This window comes from Aethalodelphis obliquidens, unplaced genomic scaffold (assembly GCF_003676395.1).
Source record: "Aethalodelphis obliquidens isolate GAN/ISIS:26980383/991018 unplaced genomic scaffold, ASM367639v1 scaffold14, whole genome shotgun sequence".
NCBI lineage: Eukaryota > Metazoa > Chordata > Mammalia > Artiodactyla > Delphinidae > Aethalodelphis > Aethalodelphis obliquidens.
In genome coordinates this window covers 7604458-7626118 of record NW_020837958.1, presented here as the reverse complement: position 1 = coordinate 7626118, position 21661 = coordinate 7604458, and the positions used below count along the sequence as shown (strand labels likewise).

The following is a 21661-nucleotide window of genomic DNA, read 5'->3' as shown; positions in this document are numbered from 1 at the left end:
TGTGTGTGTGTGTGTGTGTGTGTGTGTGTGTGTGTGTGTGTGTGTGTACACAGGCACTGAAATTTTTCATAAATACTTAGTGAAAGACTTTTATCTTTTTAAAATATGAAGAACATTAATTCAAAAAGATATGTGCAACTCCAAGTTCACTGAAGCATTATTTACAACAGCCAAGACATGGAAGCAAACTAGGTGTCCATCAGTGGATGAATGGCTAAGAGAATGTGATATATAATGGAATATTATTCAACTGTTAAAGAGGAGGAAATCTTGCCTTTTGCAACAACATGGACGGACCTTGAGGACATTATGCTAAGTGAAATAAGTCAGACAGAGAAAGACAAATCTCTATAATCTCACTTACATGTGGAATCTTAAAAAACAAATAAACAAACAAGCAAACTCATAGATACAGAGAACAGATTGGTAGTTACCAGAGGTGGTGGGATAGGGGGTGAGCAAAATTGGGTGAAGGTGGTTAAAAGGTACAAACTTCCAGTTATAAATAAATAAGTCCTGGGGAGGTAACATATAGCATGGTGGTTAATATTGTATTTTATATTTGAAAGGTGCTAAGAAAATAGATCTTAAAAGTTCTCATCACAAGAAAAAAAATTTGCACCTACGTGTGGTGATGGATGTAGCCTAGCCTTGTCACAGTGATCATTTTGCAATATACACAGATATCAAATTACTATCTTATATACCTGAAACTAATATAAGGTTATATGTCAATTATATCTCAATAAAAAATAAAATAAAATAAAATAACAAAATGAAATAAAAAGGGTCACCAAAAAAAGACCAAACCCTAAAACTGATATCGCAAGCAGTTTGAAACAGTTCAGAACTTCTCAAGACAATCTTTGTAACAAAGTGACAGTGGTGGAGTTAGGATTTCAGGAAATTTTAGTATACAGAGCCAAGATGACTCTGAATCCCCAGAGATATCAGTAAAATAAACATGCTCTTATTTGCCTTAATATTGCTGAAAAACATTGCTGCATCCATGATATGTTAGAAATAATGTAGTAAGGATTGTGAAATGACAGTTTATGGTGAGCACAGGTGGTCTGTGGTAATCAAATGGTCAGGTAAATCACTCTCTCCAATCACATGCTTCCATTCTCTTTTTGCTACCCAGGGACATTGCTATTATCATGAATACAACTTGGAGTTTGGAAAACTGCTATTTGCAACTTTAAAGTCAGAAGACAATCCATTCACAATTCCAACCGGTGGAAATTGTGCTGTATGCTGTATATTTCAAAGAGATCTGGCTTTGGAATCAGAAACATTGGACTTGATCCTGGACATGTATCTTCTGTTAGCTGCTTAGTCTTGGATAGGTTATTTAATCTTAGAATGCATAAATTTCTCCATCTATAAATTCATATATAAAATGTGGTATGAGTATTAGATATATGCTTATCGAATTCCATGAGAAGTATTTAATGGATAACTCCATAGTTTAGTCGTTCAATGCTTAAGGCCACTGGGGCCCTCCACTGCCCACCATAGCAAAAAGAAGCTATTAATTCAATAGAGAAATTCTAGTGAAAGCAACTTGTTTTAAAGATGGTGGGTGCGCTGATCAGAGGGTGGTCTGGCTAGACCTAAAAGTATGAAAATATGTTTCAAAACAGTATGAATTTCTTCCCCTTGTTTAATTAGAAAACACTGCTTACTAATCCATACCTAATCACCTTGATCTTGCTTATTCAGTTTAAATTTTTTTTCCCCCAATCTAGGAGAATGCTCACTATTCAGAGAAGCATAGGGGTCCCTTAATTATTGCAAAACAATGTGGAAAAAAATCAGGAGATACTGGTTTCAGAGCAGCCTCTACTAATGCTGAATACTTTACTTTCCTCATCTGGACCATAAAATAATCACCAGGTCCCAATCAGGTATAAATTCCTGTTGCTGCCTCTGTTCACCTTGTAAAACACCCACTTCATTCACTGCTATTGAACAAGAAGGACATTTTAGAAGAATGATTTTAGCTTCATTGTTCAAAAAGACCAAATTGCTACTGAATAAGCCACTGATTAAGAGTTGCTTCTAGTCTTTGCCATAATTCACACCATGGTTTAAAAAATCTAATCGCTATTAATTATAACCCAGATGCAAAATAATAATAACAGATAACTTTTCTTGAGTGTTTTCTTGTGCCAGGGACTGTTATAATCAATTTACATATATTAACTAATTTAAACTTCCCAACCTAGTCTAATTGGTTAGGTATTACTATTATTATAAACCTCATTTTAGACGTGAGAAAAGGCAGGCACAGAGAATTAATGCAACTTAGTCACGTTTCTTTCACTAGTAAATATTACAGCCTGGATGGGAATGCAGACAGTCTGTCGCCTGAGTTCAGTCTCCTATTGATTGAAGGACACAGCAAAATATAATTGTTACCTCCTCATTTTTCCCATGCATCTTTTGTAATATTAGCAGAACCATGTTATATATTATAGCTTAGAAATATCAAATCACAAAACTCTGCCCCCATATTCTTTTCTGCAAAAAAAAAAAAACTATCAAAAATTACAGGCAGTATGTAGACAGTCTGGTTTATGAGAACACCTAACGAATAAATAGGAAAATTATAAAATTGATTTTTAATGTTTAGTGTGGTTTTAGGGAAGTCCTCTTTTATTTTAATGTTCACTGAAATGATCCAAACATCTGAATACAAAAAGTTCAGGACCAAAACCAAACAAACCCCAAAACAAACAAAACAAAACTAGAAACTATAAGACATTAAACTATTAAGAAGCAAATTTATTGTTTGCTTGTAACTAAATGAAAGAGTAAACACAAAACTGTATCCAGGCTTCCGGGAAGCTGGCGGAAGAGTAAGACGCGGAGATCACCTTCCTCCCCACAGATACACCAGAAATACATCTACACGTGGAACAACTCCTACAGAACATCTACTGAATGTTCAGAAGACCTCAGACCTCCCAAAAGGCAAGAAACCCCCCCCACGTACCTGTGTAGGGCAAAAGAAAAAAGAATAAACAGAGACAAAAGAATAGGGACGGGACCTGCACCAGTGGGAGGGAGCTGTGAAGGAGGAAAGATTTCCACACACTAGAAGCCCCTTCGGGCAGAGACTGCCGGTGGCGAAGGGGGAAAGCTTCGGAGCCGCGGAGGAGAGCACACCAACAGGGGTGCGGAGGGCAAAGCGGGGAGATTCCCGCACAGAGAATCGGTGCCGACCAGCACTCACCAGCCCGAGAGGCTTGTCTGCTCACCCAACGGGGTCGGCGGGGCTGGGAGTTGAGGCTCAGGCTTCGGTTGGAGCGCCGGGAGAGGACTGGGGTTGGCGGCGTGAACACAGCCTGCAGGGGATTAGTGCACCACGGCTAGCCGGGAGGGAGTCCGGGGGAAAAGTCTGGACCTGCCGAAGAGGCAAGAGACTTTTTCTTCCCTCTTTGTTTCCTGGTGCACGAGGAGAGGGGATTAAGAGCGCTGCTTAAAAGAGACCAGCGCAAGCCGCGGCTAAAAGCGCGGACCCCAGAGACGGGCATAAGACACTAAGGCTGTTGCTGCCGCCACCAAGAAGCCTGTGTGAGAGCACAGGTCACTATCCACACCCTCTTCCGGGGAGCCTGTGCAGCCCGCCACTGCCAGTTTCCCGGGATCCAGGGACAACTCCGATGCAAGGTCATACCTGCCTCTGCTGCCGCAGGCCCGCCCCGCACTCCGTGCCCCTCCCTCCCACCCGCCTAAGTGAGCTGGAGCCTCCGAATCAGCGGCTCCTTTAACCCCGTCCTGTCTGAGCGAAGAAAAGACGCCCTCAGGTGACCTACACGCAGAGGCGGGGCCAAATCCAAAGCTGAGCCCCTGTGAGCTGTGAGAACAAGAGAAAGGGAAATCTCTCCCAGCAGCCTCAGAAGCAGCGCGGATTAAAGCTCCACAATCAACTTGATGTACCCTGCATCTGTGGAATACATGAATAGACAACGAATCATCCCAAATTGAGGAGATGGACTTTGAGAGCAAGATTTATGATTTTTTCCCCTTTTCCTCTTTTTGTGAGTGTGTATGTGTATGTCTCTGTGTGAGATTTTGTCTGTATAGCTTTGCTTCCACCATTTGTCCTAGGGTTCTATCCTTCCATTTTTTATTTTGAATTTTTTTCTTAATAATTATTTTTTATTTTAATAACTTTATTTTATTTTACTTTATCTTCTTTCTTTCTTTCTTTCTACTTCTACTAATTCTTTCTTTCGACTTTTTCTCCCTTTTATTCTGAGCCATGTGGATGAAAGGCTCTTGGTGCTGCAGCCAGGAGTCAGTGCTGTGCCTCTGAGGTGAGAGAGCCAACTTCAGGACACTGGTCCACAAGAGACCTCCCAGCTCCACATAATATCAAATGGCGAAAATCTCCCAGAGATCTCCATCTCAACACCAGCACCCAGCTTCACTCAACGACCAGCAAGCTACAGTGCTGGACATCCTATGCCAAACAACTAGAAAGAGAGGAACACAACCCAACACATTAGCAGAGAGGCTGCCTAAAATCATAATAAGTCCACAGACACCCCAAAACACACCACCAGACGTGGACCTGCCCTCCAGAAAGACAAGATCCGGCCTCATCCACCAGAACACAGGCACTAGTCCCCTCCACCAGGAAGCCTACAAAGCCCACTGAACCAACCTTAGCCACTGGGGACAGACACCAAAAACGACGGGAACTATGAACCTGCAGCCTGCAAAAAGGAGACCCCAAACACAGTAAGATAAGCAAAATGAGAAGACAGAAAAACACACAGCAGATAAAGGAGCAAGATAAAAACACCCCAGACCTAACGAATGAAGAGGAAATAGGCAGTCTACCTGAAAAAGAGTTCAGAATAATGATAGTAAAGCTGATCCAAAATCTTGGAAATAGAATGGACAAAATGCAAGAAACACTTAACAAGGAACTAGAAGAACTAAAGATGAAACAAACAACGATGAACAACACAATAAATGAAATTAAAAATACTCTAGATGGGATCAATAGCAGAATAACTGAGGCAGAAGAACGGATAAGTGACCTAGAAGATAAAATAGTGGAAATAACTACTGCAGAGCAGAATAAAGAAAAAAGAATGAAAGGAACTACGGACAGTCTCAGGGACCTCTGGGACAACATTAAACACACCAACATTTGAATTATAGGGGTGCCAGAAGAAGAAGAGAAAAAGAAAGGGACTGAGAAAATATTTGAAGAGATTATAGTTGAAAATTTCCCTAATATGGGAAAGGAAATAGTTAACCAAGTCCACGAAGCACAGAGAGTCCCATACAGGATAAATCCAAGGAGAAATACGCCAAGACACATATAAATCAAACTGTCAAAAATTAAATACAAAGAAAACATATTAAAAGCAGCAAGGGAAAAAGAACAAATAACACACAAGGGAATCCCCATAAGGTTAACAGCTGATCTTTCAGCAGAAACTCTGCAAGCCAGAAGGGACTGGCAGGACATATTTAAAGTGATGAAGGAGAAAAACCTACAACCAAGATTACTCTACCCAGCAAGGATCTCATTCAGATTTGATGGAGAAATTAAAACCTTTACAGACAAGCAATAGCTGAGAGAGTTCAGCACCACCAAATCAGCCTTACAACAACTGCTAAAGGAACTTCTGTAGGCAAGAAACACAAGAGAAGGAAAAGACCTACAACAACGAACCCAAAACAATTAAGAAAATGGGAATAGGAACATACATATCGATAATTACCTTAAAAGTAAATGGACTAAATGCTCCCACCAAAAGACACAGATTGGCTGAATGGATACAAAAACAAGACCCATATATTTGCTGTCTACAAGAGACCCACTTCAGACCTAAAGACACATACAGACTGAAAGTAAGGGGATGGAAAAAGATATTTCATGCAAATGGAAACCAAAAGAAAGCTGGAATAGCAATTCTCATATCAGACAAAATAGACTTTAAAATAAAGACTATTAGAAGGGACAAAGAAGGACACTTTGATCAAGGGATCAATGATCAAGGGATCAGTCCAAGAAAAAGATATAACAATTGTAAATATTTATGCACCCAACATAGGAGCACCTCAATACATAAGGCAAATACTAACAGCCATAAAACGGGAAATCGACAGTAACACAATCATAGTAGGGGACATTAACACCCTACTTTCACCAATGGACAGATCATCCAAAATGAAAATAAATAAGGAAACACAAGCTTTAAATGATACATTAAACAAGATGGACGTAATTGATATTTATAGGACATTCCATCCAAAAGCAACAGAATACACATTTTTCTCAAGTGCTCATGGAACATTCTCCATGATAGATCATATCTTGGGTCACAAGTCAAGCCTTGGTAAATTTAAGAAAATTGAAATTGTTTCAAGTACCTTTTCCGACAACAACGCTATGAGACTAGATATCAATTACAGGAAAAGATCGGTAAAAAATACAAACACATGGAGGCTAAACAATACACTACTTAATAACGAAGTGATCACTGAAGAAATCAAAGAGGAAATAAAAAAATACCTAGAAACAAATGACAATGGAGACACGACGACCCAAAATCAATGGGATGCAGCAAAGGCAGTTCTAAGAGGGAAGTTTGTAGCAATACAATCCTACCTTAAGAAACAGGAAACATCTCAAATAAACAACCTAACCTTGCACCTAAAGCAATTAGAGAAAGAAGAACAAAAAACCCCCAAAGTTAGCAGAAGGAAAGAAATCATAAAAATCAGATCAGAAATAAATGAAAAAGAAATGAAGGAAACAATAGCAAAGATCAATAGAACTAAAAGCTGGTTCTCTGAGAAGATAAAAAAAATTGATAAACCATTAGCCAGACTCATCAAGAAAAAAAGGGAGAAGACTCAATAGAATTAGAAATGAAAAAGGAGAAGTAACAACTGACACTGCAGAAACACAAAGGATCATGAGACATTACTACAAGCAACTCTATGCCAATAAAATGGACAACTTGGAAGGAATGCACAAATTCTTAGAAATGCACAACATGCCAAGACTTAATCAGGAAGAAATAGAAAATATGAACAGACCAATCACAAGCACTGAAATTGAAACTGTGATTTAAAATCTTCCAACAAACAAAAGCCCAGGACCAGATGGCTTCACACGCGAATTCTATCAAACGTTTAGAGAACACCTAACACCTATCCTTCTCAAACTCTCCCAAAATATAGCAGAGGGAGGAACACTCCCAAATTCATTCTATGAGGCCACCATCACCTTGATACCAAAAGCAGACAAGGATGTCACAAAGAAAGAAAACTACAGGCCAATATCACTGATGAACATAGATGCAAAAATCCTCAACAAAATACTAGCAAACAGAATCTAACAGGACATTGAAAGGATCATACACCATGATCAAGTGGGGTTTCTTCCAGGAATGCAAGGATTCTTCAATATATGCAAAACAATCAATGTGATAAACCGTATTTAAAAATTGAAGGAGAAAAACCATATGATCATCTCAATAGATGCAGAAAAAGCTTTTGACAAAATTCAATACCAATTTATGATAAAAACCCTGCAGAAAGTAGGCATAGAGGGAACTTTCCTCAACATAATAAAGACCATATGTGACAAACCCACAGCCAACATCGTCCTCAAGGGTGAACAAGTGAAAGCATTTCCACTAAGATCAGGAACAAGACAAGGTTGCCCACTCTCACCACTCTTATTCAACGTAGTTTTGGAAGTTTTAGCCACAGCAGTCAGAGAAGAAAAGGAAATAAAAGGAATCCAAATCAGAAAAGAAGAAGTAAAGCTGTCACTGTTTGCAGATGACATGATACTATACATAGAGAATCCTAAAGATGCTACCAGAAAACTACTAGAGCTAATCAATGAATTTGGTAAAGTAGCAGGATACGAAATTAATGCTCAGAAATCTCTGGCATTCCAATATACTAATGATGAAAAATCTGAAAGTGAAATTAAGAAAACACTCCCATTTACCATTGCAACAAAAAGAATAAAATATCTAGGAATAAACCTACCTAAGGAGACAAAAGACCTGTATGCAGAAAATTGTAAGACACTTTTGAAAGAAGTTAAAGATGATACAAATAGTTGGAGAGATAGACCATGTTCTTGGATTGGAAGAATCAACATTGTGAAAATGACTCTACTACCCAAATCAATCTAGAGAGTCAATGTAATCCCTATCAAACTACCACTGGAATTTTTAACAGAACTAGAACAAAAACTTTCACAATTTGTACGGAAACATAAAAGACCCTGAATAGCCAAAGCAATCTTGAGAACGAAAAACGGAGGTGGAGGAATCAGGCTCCCTGACTTCAGACTATACTACAAAGCTACATTAAACAAGACAGTATGGTACTGGCACAAAAACAGAAAGATAGATCAATGGAACAGGATAGAAAGCCCAGAGAGAAACCACACACATATGGTCACCTTATCTTTGATAAAGGAGGCAGGAATGTACAGTGGAGAAAGGACAGCCTCTTCAATAAGTGGTGCTGGGAAAACTGGACAGGTACATGTAAAAGTATGAGATTAGATCACTCCCTAACACCATACACAAAAATAAGCTCAAAATGGATTAAAGACATAAATGTAAGGCCAGAAACTATCAAACTCTTAGAGCAAAACATAGGCAGAAAACTCTATGACGTAAATCACAGCAAGATCCTTTCTGACCCACCTCCCAGAGAAATGGAAATATAAACAAAAATAAACAATTGAGACCTAATGAAACTTCAAAGCTTTTGCACAGCAAAGGAAACCATAAACAAGACAAAAAGACAACCCTCAGAATGGGAGAAAATATTTGCAAATGAAGCAACTGACAAAGGATTAATCTCCAAAATTTATAAGCAGCTCATGCAGCTCAATAACAAAAAAACAAACAACCCAATCCAAAAATGGGCAGAAGACCTAAATAGACATTTCTCCAAAGAAGATATACAGACTGCCAACAAACACATGAAAGAATGCTCAACTGCATTAATCATTAGAGAAATGCAAATCAAAACTACAATGAGATATCATCTCACACCAGTCAGAGTGGCCATCATCAAAAAATCTAGAAACAATAAATGCTGGAGAGGGTGCAAAAAAAAGGGAACCCTCTTACACTGTTGGTGGGAATGAAATTGATACAGCCACTGTGGAGAACAGTATGGAGTTTCCTTAAAAAACTATAAATAGAACTACCATATGACCCAGCAATCCCACTACTGGGCATATACCCTGAGAAAACCGAAATTCAAAAAGAGTCATGTACCAAAATGTTCATTGCAGCTCTATTTACAATAGCCCAGAGATGGAAACAACCTAAGTTTCCATCATTGGATGAATGGATAAAGAAGATGTGGCACATATATACAATGGAATATTACTCAGCCATAAAAAGAAATGAAATTGAGCTATTTGTAATGAGGTGGATAGACCTAGAGTCTGTCATACAGAGTGAACTAAATCAGAAAGAGAAAGACAAATACCATATGCTAACACATATATATGGAATTTAAGAAAAAAAAAATGTCATGAAGAACCTAGGGGTAAGACAGGAATAAAGACACAGACCTACTAGAGAATGGACTTGAGGATATGGGGAGGGGTATGGGTAAGCTGTGACAAAGTGCGAGAGAGGCATCAACATATATACACTACCAAACGTAAGGTAGATAGCTAGTGGAAAGCAGCTGCATAGCACAGGGAGATCAGTTTGGTGCTTTGTGACCGCCTGGAGGGGTGGGATAGGGAGGGTGGAACGGAGGGAAATGCAAGAGGGAAGCAATATGGAAACATATGTATATGTATAACTGATTCACTTTTTTATAAAGCAGAAACTAACACAGCATTGTAAAGCAATTATACTCCAATAAAGATGTAAAAAAAAAAAAAAAAACTGTATCCAAAACAGACAATAATTTCTAATTTGTTATTTGTTTAATTTATAAATTCTGAGGAATTACTTTTAATAATTATTTAAAGTGATATTTTAATGATATATATATTTTTTTCATATTTAGAAAAAGCCAAGGGTCCTTCTGGAATCAATGGGACTAGATTGTCCCTCATCTTTCTTTTATGCTTCAAATATATTTTATTTTCCCCACCTCCATTCTAAATTAGCCTGTTATTTTATCCATCTTGTCAAATCACTGTTCTCCATCTTAGAAAGGAACAGAAAAGCTAAAGTGATACATTAATTCCTGGTAATGAAAAGGGGTATATTTACTGGCCTTTTTTTTTTTTTTTTTTGCGGTACGCAGGCCTCTCACTGTTGTGGCCTCTCCCGTTGCGAAGCACAGGCTCCGGACGCGCAGGCTCAGTTGCCATGGCTCACGGGCCCAGCCGCTCCGCACCATGTCGGATCTTCCCGGACCGGGGCATGAACCCATGTCCCCTGCATTGGCAGGCGGACTCTCAACCACTGTGCCACCAGGGAAGCCCTGGCCTTTTTATATATAATGTAATCACTTTATGTCTCTAAAGTCTAAAGAAAGGAGTGACAACAAGAACAGTCCTAGAATAATAAGTCCAATTAAACAAACAAAAGAAGGCAAAAACAGAAAATTTAAAAAGCAAAAGAAGAGCTTTTTACATTATTCTTTCTTCCCTGATTCTGTTTCATTTTCAGTTTTTCAAAACAGAAGAAAAGAAGGAAGGGAGGAAAAAAGAATTCACATAAAACCAAACGTTCCATAGTCCGGGGAGATGGTGGGTAACATGTTTTCTTAAAATGTTTCTACTTTCTCACTTATGTTCTTCACTTTTGGCTTTTTTTTTCATCCTCCCCAGGCACCTGGGCTTTGATGGAGAGGCAACTCAGTAGCTGCCATGAATCCAATGCCACACGTTACCTATATAATTAGAGGCCACATCATAATTACTGTCACGTATATAATCAGTGTTCCTGCACACACTCAATTACTCAAGCCCTATTGCTGATTGATAGGCAGAAATATGTTTTGTCTTTCATTTTATGAGACAGGCAATGGATGTAAATTTACTGTTTTGTGCAGATGCTATCTCATCATAACATAATTAGTCAATTAATGAACAAATATTACTGAGCATTTAATACGACTCCAGAATGTGACACAGGTTTGTTGCCCACGGCTAAGTGGATAGAATACATTTCCTGATGATGTAGTGGCTAGTACTAATTTTAACTTTTGCCTGAAATAGAGTAATGTATTACAAATGAAAATGCATGTTGCATGTGTAAGTTTTGCTTAAATACTGATTTGTAATTCTAAAAGAAAAATGGAAGACGACTGTAATAAAGTATCAAAAATATGGGAAGTATGTATGTTGTGAACCTGCTTTATGTATCAAACACTGGTTAGACCTGAATGGGTGCCCTTTGTGTGTAATTGGACAGAATAGTTGAAGATCTACAGATGAACCTGAGCATCGGGGGTACTGTACTTAGCATATGGCTGGTAACAAACTTATCAGAACCAGTCACTGAGATTCACATTACACAAGAGAGGAAATGCTATGGATGCAATAACATTTAGATTCAAAAAAACTTTTTCTTTGCACCAAAATTAAGCATAAGATATCTTCCCAAGCCACATTTTCTGTATGGAAACAAAATGCCTGAGAATCCAAGGCCCCGATATTGTTTTCATGTCATTAGAACAATGTTCATCTTTTACAATCTTTAAAATTGACTCAATAGGTAATTTTTCCTAATCTCTGTTATTAGAGATTTGCTGGTCCTTGAAGCAGTATTGCAGAATGAGGGTCAGAATATGGAAACTGGAGCCTGACTACCTGCCTTCAAATCCCTTTCTGTCATCTATTCATTCCTGTAAATGTAATTTCTCTTTGTCAGTTTTATCATCTGTAAAAGGATCATGATAATAGTATTAGGTACCTCCTAACTTTTTGTGAGAATTAAATTAGTTAATCCATAGAAAGTGCTTAAAACAGAAGTAAACCCTAGATATAGTTTTAGCTATTATAAAATGTATTTTGTCCACCCAACTGGGGTAAAAGGAAAAGGCTGAATGTTGAGTAGGGGGTGAAAGATGCGGGGTAAGAGAATGGAGAGAAAGTACATAAAAATACTTTCTAAAGGTCAAAATAGCTCTTTCGTTAGTCACTCGACAGATTTTGTTTTCTTAGAACTACAGGTCTTGAATAAACACTCCCTAAGACAGCAAGATGAAAGACCCCAGGCTATGGAGAATAGACAGCGGTGGGGCATCAGGAGTGAAAAAGGGAAAAAAAAGCTGGTCATTTTCACCCATGTGACAAGTTTGTTTGCAACATAAAGTATTTGACTTTAGCCTCATATTTTAAGCCACATGTTATATATTTATTTAACAGACGAGTAGATTGTAGCGCAAATTCATCTTTTGTGCTTTCTTTTACGTGTTTCCTAAGCCATATTGTAAAGTCATACACTAAAAGTGCTTCCTCTTTTTGAAATGAAGATTTTAAGATAAATGAGAATTTTTGTCACAGATATTATCAGCATAAATGAGACAGAATAAAAAATGTTTTTTCTTTGTTTTCCTTTGAGGATGGTAAAAATAAAATAAAGATAACTTGCACAAAGACCGCATCAATAAAAAATATTGCCAGGCATCCTGGGTTTAAAGTCCTTTCTCAATGTGTGATCTTAATCAAATTGTTTAATCTTCCTAAAATTTGGTTTTCCTATCATAAAATGGGGATCATAATAGTCCTAGTTTGTAGAATGTTTGAAACATTCAAATGAGTATATACAAAGTTCATAGAACCGTGCATATAACTACCCACCAATGTTTGCCTGTCTAGTGTCATCATCAGCAATTGTGAATGCGGTTGAGCACTTTTGTGGGTAACATTCCATGAACTTGTCTGGTGTCCCACGCTCTTGATCTTAAAGTCAAGCCTACTTGCTCCCAGCCAAACCCACGTGCCCTGGATGCATTCACAAACACAGCAATAGACAGAGGGGCTTACTGCAGCCATCTTTCTGGAAAACTACCAAACTATACTAACAATAAAGATACTCATTTTGAAAAACTCAATATTTGCCCTTACATTTTTTTTAAACAAGAGGATTTTAATGCAGGGAATTGTTTACACAGGTGAAGAGGAGCTGAAAAGCCAAAGGGGGAACAATGAGGTAACCCAGAAATTGACAACAGCCAGAAATGTCTACCACCCTCTGCTAGAGACCCAAGGGAGGGGGCTCAGAAACAGAGTCCAGAGGCTGAAGTCCCTTGTTGGAAGTTGGATCTATGAATGGTTTATCCTGTGGGAGCTGAAACCACCAGACACATGCAGATGCTTCTGGAGGTACCACCCGGACAGAGAGGGAGGTGGAGAAACTCCCAAGCTTCACCCCTCCTCCCACCACCCATCTCCACCCAGTGGCCCCCATGAGCCAAAGTCAGCTGACGTGGGAGCCTGGGAAACTCAGGCTGCAGGGGATCTAAGAATCCTTAGATCTAACGCAGACATAGAGAATGGACTTGAGGACATGGGGAGGGGTAAGGGTAAGCTGGGACAAAGTGAGAGAGTGGCATGGACATATATACACTACCAAATGTAAAATAGATAGCTAGAGGGAAGCAGCTGCATCACACAGTGAGATCAGCTCCATGCTTTGTGTCCACCTAGATGGGAGGGGTAGGGAGGGAGGGAGGGAGACACAAGAGGGAGGGGATATGGGGACATATGTATAAGTATAGCTGATTCACTTTGTTATACAGCAGAAACTAACACAACTTTGTAAAGCAATTATACTCCAATAAAGATGTTTAAAAAAAAAAACACAAACAACAACAACAAAAAAACGAAAACAAAACAAAAAACGAATCCTTAGATGTAAGCTGAGGATTACCCCCAGAACGAAGTAGATAATAAAGAGAAAAAATAAAAGTATGCTCTGGCACAAGGCCCACGCTTCAGTCTCTACCAACTTACCAAACTGGTCTTCGGTTTCATGGCTGATATTGTAGTAAGCACAGATATCGAACATCTAATGATTGCTAATAGAGATTTCCATCTTCCTTGCCCTTACTTTCAAGGCTGGAAGTAACTTGGAAGGCTGGGGGGACAAAAAGGAAGCAAAGATGTGCCTTGTACGTCTCTGATCTGAGATCTTCTCTGGTGCTTCACATATTGTCTCATGTGACATGGCTTTAGCGTCTTTAAATTAGTTTAGCTTTTAGATATTTTACCAAGTTAAAACAATGACTGAGTTATGAGTCAGGATACCTGGGGCAGGAGAAATGTCCATGGTCTCTCTCACCCTTGGAAATACAATAGCAATGAAAATCATTTTCTTTTCTGAGGGAAGAGACATCTCTTTTTCATGATAAAATAAAAAGTGGAATTTATACAGCATTATTTATCCTATAGTCGCTGCAATTAGGAATCCCAGTTAGCGGAGCGATACCTTGGTTCAGAGAAGCATGGGTTCTGCCTTTTCAGAAGACTAAGTTTCTGTTCAAACCTTTTCCTTTTAGACATCATTTTGCATGAGAATGAACTTGCTCTGCTTCCCCTGCTACACTTTGAGCTCCTGGAAGCCAAAGACCAGGCTTCGCTGTGTGTTTTACTCCCATTCTCTGTTATCAGTATAGGTCCTTAATTTTAACAAATCAATCAATCAATCAATTAATAGATTGATTCAAGAAGTTCTGAAACCTCTTCTGAACAGTCCCACTCAGATCATATGATCTTTTGCTATATTTCCTAAGGATCAGATATGACAACTATACAACTAAAATCTTCCAGAACAGTCCAGATTTTGAATAATCTATGTTACTATTATATCAAATGTCAGAAAATATGTGTCAGCTTTTGGCTTGAGAAATATCAGTGCAGGGGATAAACTTCATACATCTGGGTCCAAAAACTCTGTAACTTCAAGAGCCTCTACTCACCCTTAGTGCATTAGGCAATGTGACACAAAGCAAAGAGTATAACTTTTGTAATCTAAGTGTCCTGGGTTCAAATCCTTGTTCTATTCTTTATTAGAGGTTTTCCATGATTCTTGTTGCCTTTGGAAAACACTGTTCAATCAAAATCTTACATGGAAACCAAATACATATCATAGATAAAGGTAGAATTTTCTCCTGGGAGCAAGATGAAAGACCCAGACCTCAGCCCACTTGGTTTTCCCTCTATCAGGCCTAACTCACTGCTGTTTCCCACTGGGCCCACAAGGGCAAAGTTCTGTGGGACAAAGTTTGAAAACCACTGATTTTGTCTTTCAGAATTTGAGTTTCATCATCTCCAAATTGGGAATGAAAATACTTACCTGAATCAAGTGTGTTTATCATGAAAAGTTTTCACAGCCACAGCATTGATTTAGTCTTTCATCTTCAGATGCTGTCTTACTCTTGGAAGCTTTTTCTAGCTGGGAGGAATAGATTTGTGAACAGTACAGTTTTCAATTCAATAAGTCCTGCCTCCTCACATTTTCTCCAAATTCTGCTTGCAAATTAAACAGTATTTTCTTTAGCTTACTTCTTTCTTCCTAGAGCTTGACATACAGAGCTAAAAAATTCAAGGGGAAGGGAGTTAGACTCCAGTTTTTGATGTAAAGTGGACCATGGGTGTAAGAGATGAGTGAAATGGATGGGGGCCATCTTTGCAGACAATTTACCACAGTCAGACACAAGATGACCCTAGGCAACAGTTTTACCCGTTGGTTCCCACACACAAAACATGGATCACCAGTTTTGCAGCCTCCAATAGCAGTTTGAAATATTTCCAGCCTTCGCTAACAGTTCTTGCCAACCAGTCTCAAAGCCAATGAAACACATTTTCAGTTTTTGTTACCTACACACAAGTTCTGCTACTAATTTCTATATCAATTACTTATTGATACCTGAAAAACCACCCCAGAAGCAAAAGGTAAAACAACAACTATTATATTTGCTTAGGATTCTCTGGGCTAGCAATTTGGGTCGTGTTCAGCCAGGTGTTTTTTTTTTTGCTGGTTTCACCGGGAATACTTTATGGACTTGTACTTTTATGCTCACTCAGTTGTGACCACACGATCTACAATGGCCACACACATGTGCCTGGTCTTTGTCAAACTGTCAGCTATGGCGTCTCTGTTCTCTTCATTTCAAGATGGCTAAGCCAGGATCATTGCCATTTGGTCATAGTGTTCCCTCTACCAGCAAACGAGGCTAAGGCCAAGTGTGCAGACACCTGTCAAACTGCTGCTTATGGAGCATTTGCTACAGCTGCAATGCCAAATTCAAGCACAGATCCAAAGGTTGAAGAAATACATTGCTTCTCTTGATGGGGAGTGTGCCAAAGCCAAATTGCAGAGATGTGTGCATACAAGGATGGGAAGAACTGCTGAAGCTCTCTTTGAAAACAGTCTTCCACAGATTTATTGTAATCACTTGTGAGCTGTTTTTAGAAAATGTATTTTTGTCCTGATAATTAAGTAATGAAGCCTAGGAAAGTCTCATTTATAAAAATGAGTAATAATGGATTCAAAGTTGTTCAGGAACTGTTTCTCAATGACTTGAATTTAGAAATACTTTCTTAGAGGTGAGAAAGGAATGTGAAATTGTATCTTATATCTTGAGAAGTATTCCTTATCCTAGGGTCTCTTGGCTGAAGGCTAAAATATCCTTGGAAGAATACTGACAGCTCACGATTTCTTGAGAGACTATAGAATCAGACTTTAAAACTTGTAGGAACAGAGACAGCTAAAAAGAATATGAAGCAAAGAACCCAACAGTGGTCTGTTAGTAGGTATAGTGCAGCCTCTACTAGGACATAATGAAATCTCAAACATTCTGAGTATATTTGCCTCTCTACCTCAGTTTTAGTTTCCAGAGAGCAATGATCTGAAATAACCTACCTTTGATCACATACTGTTCTTTACTCAGCTGAGGGCCAGGCAAGTGGATATGGTTTTCATGAACTAAATCCAGTATGAACTAGATATTTCTTCAAAAGGTGTTTATGGTCTCACAGGGAGGAATAAACAGATGCTGGTAGCCAATAAGCAGCAAATGTTACTTACTGTGTCTAATGAAGGTGGTCATGCTTGGGGTAGAGGTATCTGACAAGTCAGTCCCAAAGGGGCAAGCAAAAGTTTGATAATTGTTTCTTTAAATTGTTGAAAAGCATATGATAATTTGCCCTGATTTCGGGGACAAGAGAAACTTCTTCATTTTCCTTCTGGATCAACATTGAAGACTTTAGGTCTTGGCATGGAGCATGTGACTAGAGTGAACAGAACAACTGAAAACTATTTATTATAAGTCCTGTGGCTCATTTTCTGTCCTTTGGGATTCCTGTCACTCAGGAAAGGGAAAGAGGCAAAGCATCACAGTACCTGATGAATTAGCACACTGTCTCTTGCAGCGTCATCCCCACGTGCCTGTGTTACCTGCCCTCTCAGCGAACCCTGCAGGGCTGAGGTCCATAACTCCACCTCCAGATGTGGCTGTCTGTTGTGTGGTGGTTTGGAATCTGATGACTCGACACCATCATCCCAGGTAACAGCTGGCTGTCTTTGGATTTCTGTCATCTCCTAATGTTCCATTAGCCTCTCACAGCTGGCCTCCCTATGCACAATCAGCAGTTTGGCTAATCTCTCCCTGATCTCTCCCCTTCCTGCAGGATGTTCATCATTAATGCATCCTTGCTCTGCTCCCCCCTCCTCTCAGCCTACCAGTGCTCTCTATTAGTGCATGCTGTGCCAGAGGCAACCCATCCGCTGTCTGCTCAGCACCAGCTTTGCTGTGTTTCAGCACTGTTGGGCCCTAAGGCAGAGTGTGCCCAGGACCATTAGATACTGGGTTGGAAGCACTGTTAGGATGCCTACTTGTGTATGAACGTGAGCTCTACGAGAGCTGAGCCCTCATTCCCTCATTGACCTGCTAACATGCTCTTGTTCAGACTCCAATATTTGTAAGTTGATGCTCCCTTGCCTGGCTATACCTCAAATTAATTACAGTAATAAAAACCACAGCAACAGTGGTTAATACAATAATAATTAAAGACAATATCATTGGGGCTTCCCTGGTGGCGCAATGGTTGAGAGTCCGCCTGCCGATGCAGGGGACATGGGTTCGTGCCCCGGTCCTGGAGGATCCCACATGCCATGGAGCAGCTGGGGCCCGTGAGCCACGGCCGCTGAGCCTGCGCGTCCGGAGCCTGTGCTCCGCAGCTGGAGAGGCCACAACAGTGAGAGGCCCGAGTACCGCAAAAAAAAAAAAAAAAAAGACAATATCATGATAATAACAATAGTCAATTTCATGTCTAGGGTGTTAACTGTTCTGAATCTGTGCTAAAAGCTAGTCTCCGATTAAATCCTAACATCTCTGCGAGTTCGGTAATGCTGGTGAGGATATACCAGGTCACAGAACGTTTAATAAAGCTGCCCAAGGCCATCCCACTGGTAAGAAGATATTGTACTTGATCCTGACTTCCCTATTTTCTTTAAAGCTTAAACTTTTAACCATTATGCATAATAATAGAATAGCTACCAGGTATGTTGCTTGGGCTTTTACCTGTATCAACATTTCAAAATTAAATGTTATCTAGTATTCAAACCATTAGAAAGGTTGATATACATTAATTTGGTCTATTTAATTATATAGTACCTTAAGTCTGTGTGGATTTAAAAATAAAACATCAAAAGGAAACATCAAAAGAATTTCCAAGTGTAGTTCTTCAGATAACCAAGGACACTTCCTCCCTCTCTTCTATTTTGAAGGGCAGTGTAAGTGGAAAGGTTTAAGAAGCACTGATGTTTTGAGACTATTTGATTAATAATTATTTCCTCAGTCAGAATAAATTAGAGTGTAACCTGCAAGAAAATTGGGGTCATGCCTACTTAGCTGTCACAATGCTTAGGATAGTACTTGGCACACTGTGGATATGCATAGTTGTTTAATGAAGAAGGGAAGAAAAGAAAGAAAAAAGAATGATGGAGGAAAAGAGGCATCTCCAGTGTTGACAAACCCATTCCTATCAACAGTCAGTACAGACAGTTCACATCCATGCTGGTGGTTTCCCCATGTCTCTCTGTCTGGGGGCATTCTTTGCAAATAGGAAAGTTAGTCCTCTAAACTGGGTAGTTCAGAGTCCAGAGAGTTGAATCCCCAAGAGGTTCTCTTACTGAGTAATTCAAGTTTGTGGATAAATAACCCAATTTCTTAACCCCTCAATGAATGACTCTGAGTGGAAGGAAGAAAGAAAGAAAGTAGGAAGAAAAACAATGGAAGAGAGTATAAATGAAGAAATAAAAACAGAAAGAAAAAGAGCAAAAGGGAGGAATGGAAACAAGGAAGAAGGGAGGGAGGGAAAGAGAGAAAGGGAAAAAAATGACAGAAAGGAAAAAAGAAAGAGAGAAAACAAAAGAAGAGGAGAAGAAAGCTAGAGGGGAGAATAGAAGAAAAATAAGTGGAAAGGAGGGAAGAAAAAAGTGAAAAAAGAAAAAAATGAGAGGCCCACAAGGAAACAAGGAGAAAGAGACTAGGTAGCAAGTAAGAAAGAAAGGACCTTAAATATTTATAAAAAGAAAAAAAAAGGGTAGTGATTTTGAGCAGAAGAAACAGGGATTTAGAGACTCTGATGTGGGGAGACAAAACTTTTTCCTAAACAAACTGAAATATCATCGTGTTTCTGTTCTTTGGTGCAAAAGAACGTTTCTTCACGTCTAGTTATGATGGCTAGCTCAGTACTGAAGAGCATATCCTGGATTATAGCAAGAAGGTCTTGTTTGTCTCTTGAAGGACTGCTTTGCTTGTCTTCCTGTACACATGCCAAATTTCCCCTATGTATGCATGTGTCTGGGGTTCCTTCGTTATTTCCCAAGAATGGCAAGCATAGAAAATACTGGTTGGGACAGCTGTAGGTTAAGCAGTCACCACCTGGAGCATCTCAGTGCATTTCAGGAGACTGGGGACAGGTGTAAGGTACGTTCCCTGTATCAGGGAAAACTCAGAAGTCAGAAACAAATTTACTGAACAAGACAAATTCCTGTCATTGGCATGATATTTCCATGATGTTAAATATATTCTTATTTATGAGTGAGAAAACTTTATCTGTCTCAAGATAATTGTTTATAGCCCAGCCCTCAGGAAAATTATTTTTGTTTTCTTTTCAAACTTTTACACTTTAAGTACTTATTTTATTTCCCCTAGACCGGAAAGATTGACCCAACCTCAAAGACAGGAGTGAGAATCAAGAATCAGCCGTTTAGAGTCAGCTCTGCCACCAACTTGTAACATGGCCTGATGAGCTACTTCACTCCCCTATGTCTTCCTCCAGAGAAGTTTGGATAAATTCCTCAGTATTCCAAGTGAGCTTTTTAGAGCACCTTCTTGGGCCTCCAAGAACTGGGGAGATGGGGAGGGAGCCAGACCCTATAGCCATGCTTCACCTAAAGCAATCCTGATGATTGATTTCTCCATGTTGAGGTTTGAATAAGTTTTCACTCAAGGAAAAGTTTCTGCTAAAAATATACATAATGTTAATATTAATGTAATATTAATTACAAAGTAATAATATTAAAAATATTTAAGGTCCTTTTTGAGTTTTATTCTATCAATAAATTCTAATTCTATAAACAAGCAAATAAACCAAAATAAATACCCTGTATTAAGAATTTAAAGCAAAAATGGCATTTTCTTTAAATGGAAGTGGACAGAATTATTTTAAAGTGAAATGTAAGAATATATTAAATTATAGAGACACTTGTAGAGACACCTGACAAATATGTTTCTGTGGGTTTGATGACTCTTAAAACCCCTTGTCAATTTCCCCAGCAGACTAAAAGGAGGGCTGCTCAGCTTTCTGAGAAGCACTGCAAAGGTATGTCTTCAGAAAGGTAGTTTAGGGGATGTGCCGCCTTCCCATCTCTGTGCTCTTATCAAAATGTCAGAGGAGCACACATGTTGAGATTTCTTTCCCCTTCCACGTGCGTTAGCCCTCAGTTTGTGGATTAGATGGCTATCACGGAGACTGAGAGTAGAAAAAGATATTAAAATATTTCTTGCCTTAAGTTCCCTTTGTGTTTTGTCCAGGCCACAAGGGACGACAAAAATGCTTCTCTCCAGGGTTGGCAGTTTCCAAGAGATCAAGCAGAGTGTGGGTCAAGGAAGAAGCAGCTTCTCAGGGACCCTCACGCTCCAGCAGTTTTCTTGATCCGTCTATTAAAGAAGCAGGAAAAGGTGAAAGGTATTAAGGAGATGAAATGTCAGGGTAGGTGGGAGTTCCTTGCTAACTTGGCAGCTCCAAATTGGTTTAAGAAAGGGTCCCTGGGTAAGAGCAGCAATTATGTGAAAATGGAAGTATTCCTGGATATTTTGAACGCCATCAAATACTTCACCATTTCTATGACTCCTAGGGACAGCAGACTGTGTTTTGTTTGCTCTGGGGTTTACAGTCATAGCCCCTTACATCAGGCTTCAATTCGCACCTGCAGATAAGACATTGTTCTGGGCCTCTCAGGCTCCCACAGATCTTCTGAGGTAGATGGAAAACTTTATCCCCAAAGAGAGAAAACTGTCTCTTTGCAAGTAGACTGTTCTTATCAAAGAAAATAAGACACTTTATTGTAAACAATGATCAATTAAAAATCCTGGCTCTACCTTTACTAGCTGGGTGACCGTAGGCAAGTTACTTCATCTAAGTCTGTTTTCT

At 39.2% G+C, this 21661-nt stretch overlaps 1 long non-coding RNA gene across 1 annotated transcript; it reads right to left on the bottom strand.

Annotated features, from left to right (window-relative positions):
* Nucleotides 1–10641: 10641 nt before the first annotated feature.
* Nucleotides 10642–18035, bottom strand: LOC113625201 (uncharacterized). Its single transcript, XR_003434576.1, has 4 exons — nt 16863–18035; nt 15294–15392; nt 13952–14075; nt 10642–10881 (listed from the first exon to the last, which is right to left on the bottom strand). It is a non-coding gene; the product is annotated as an uncharacterized LOC113625201 (long non-coding RNA).
* Between the last annotated feature and the right edge of the window lie 3626 nt (nt 18036–21661).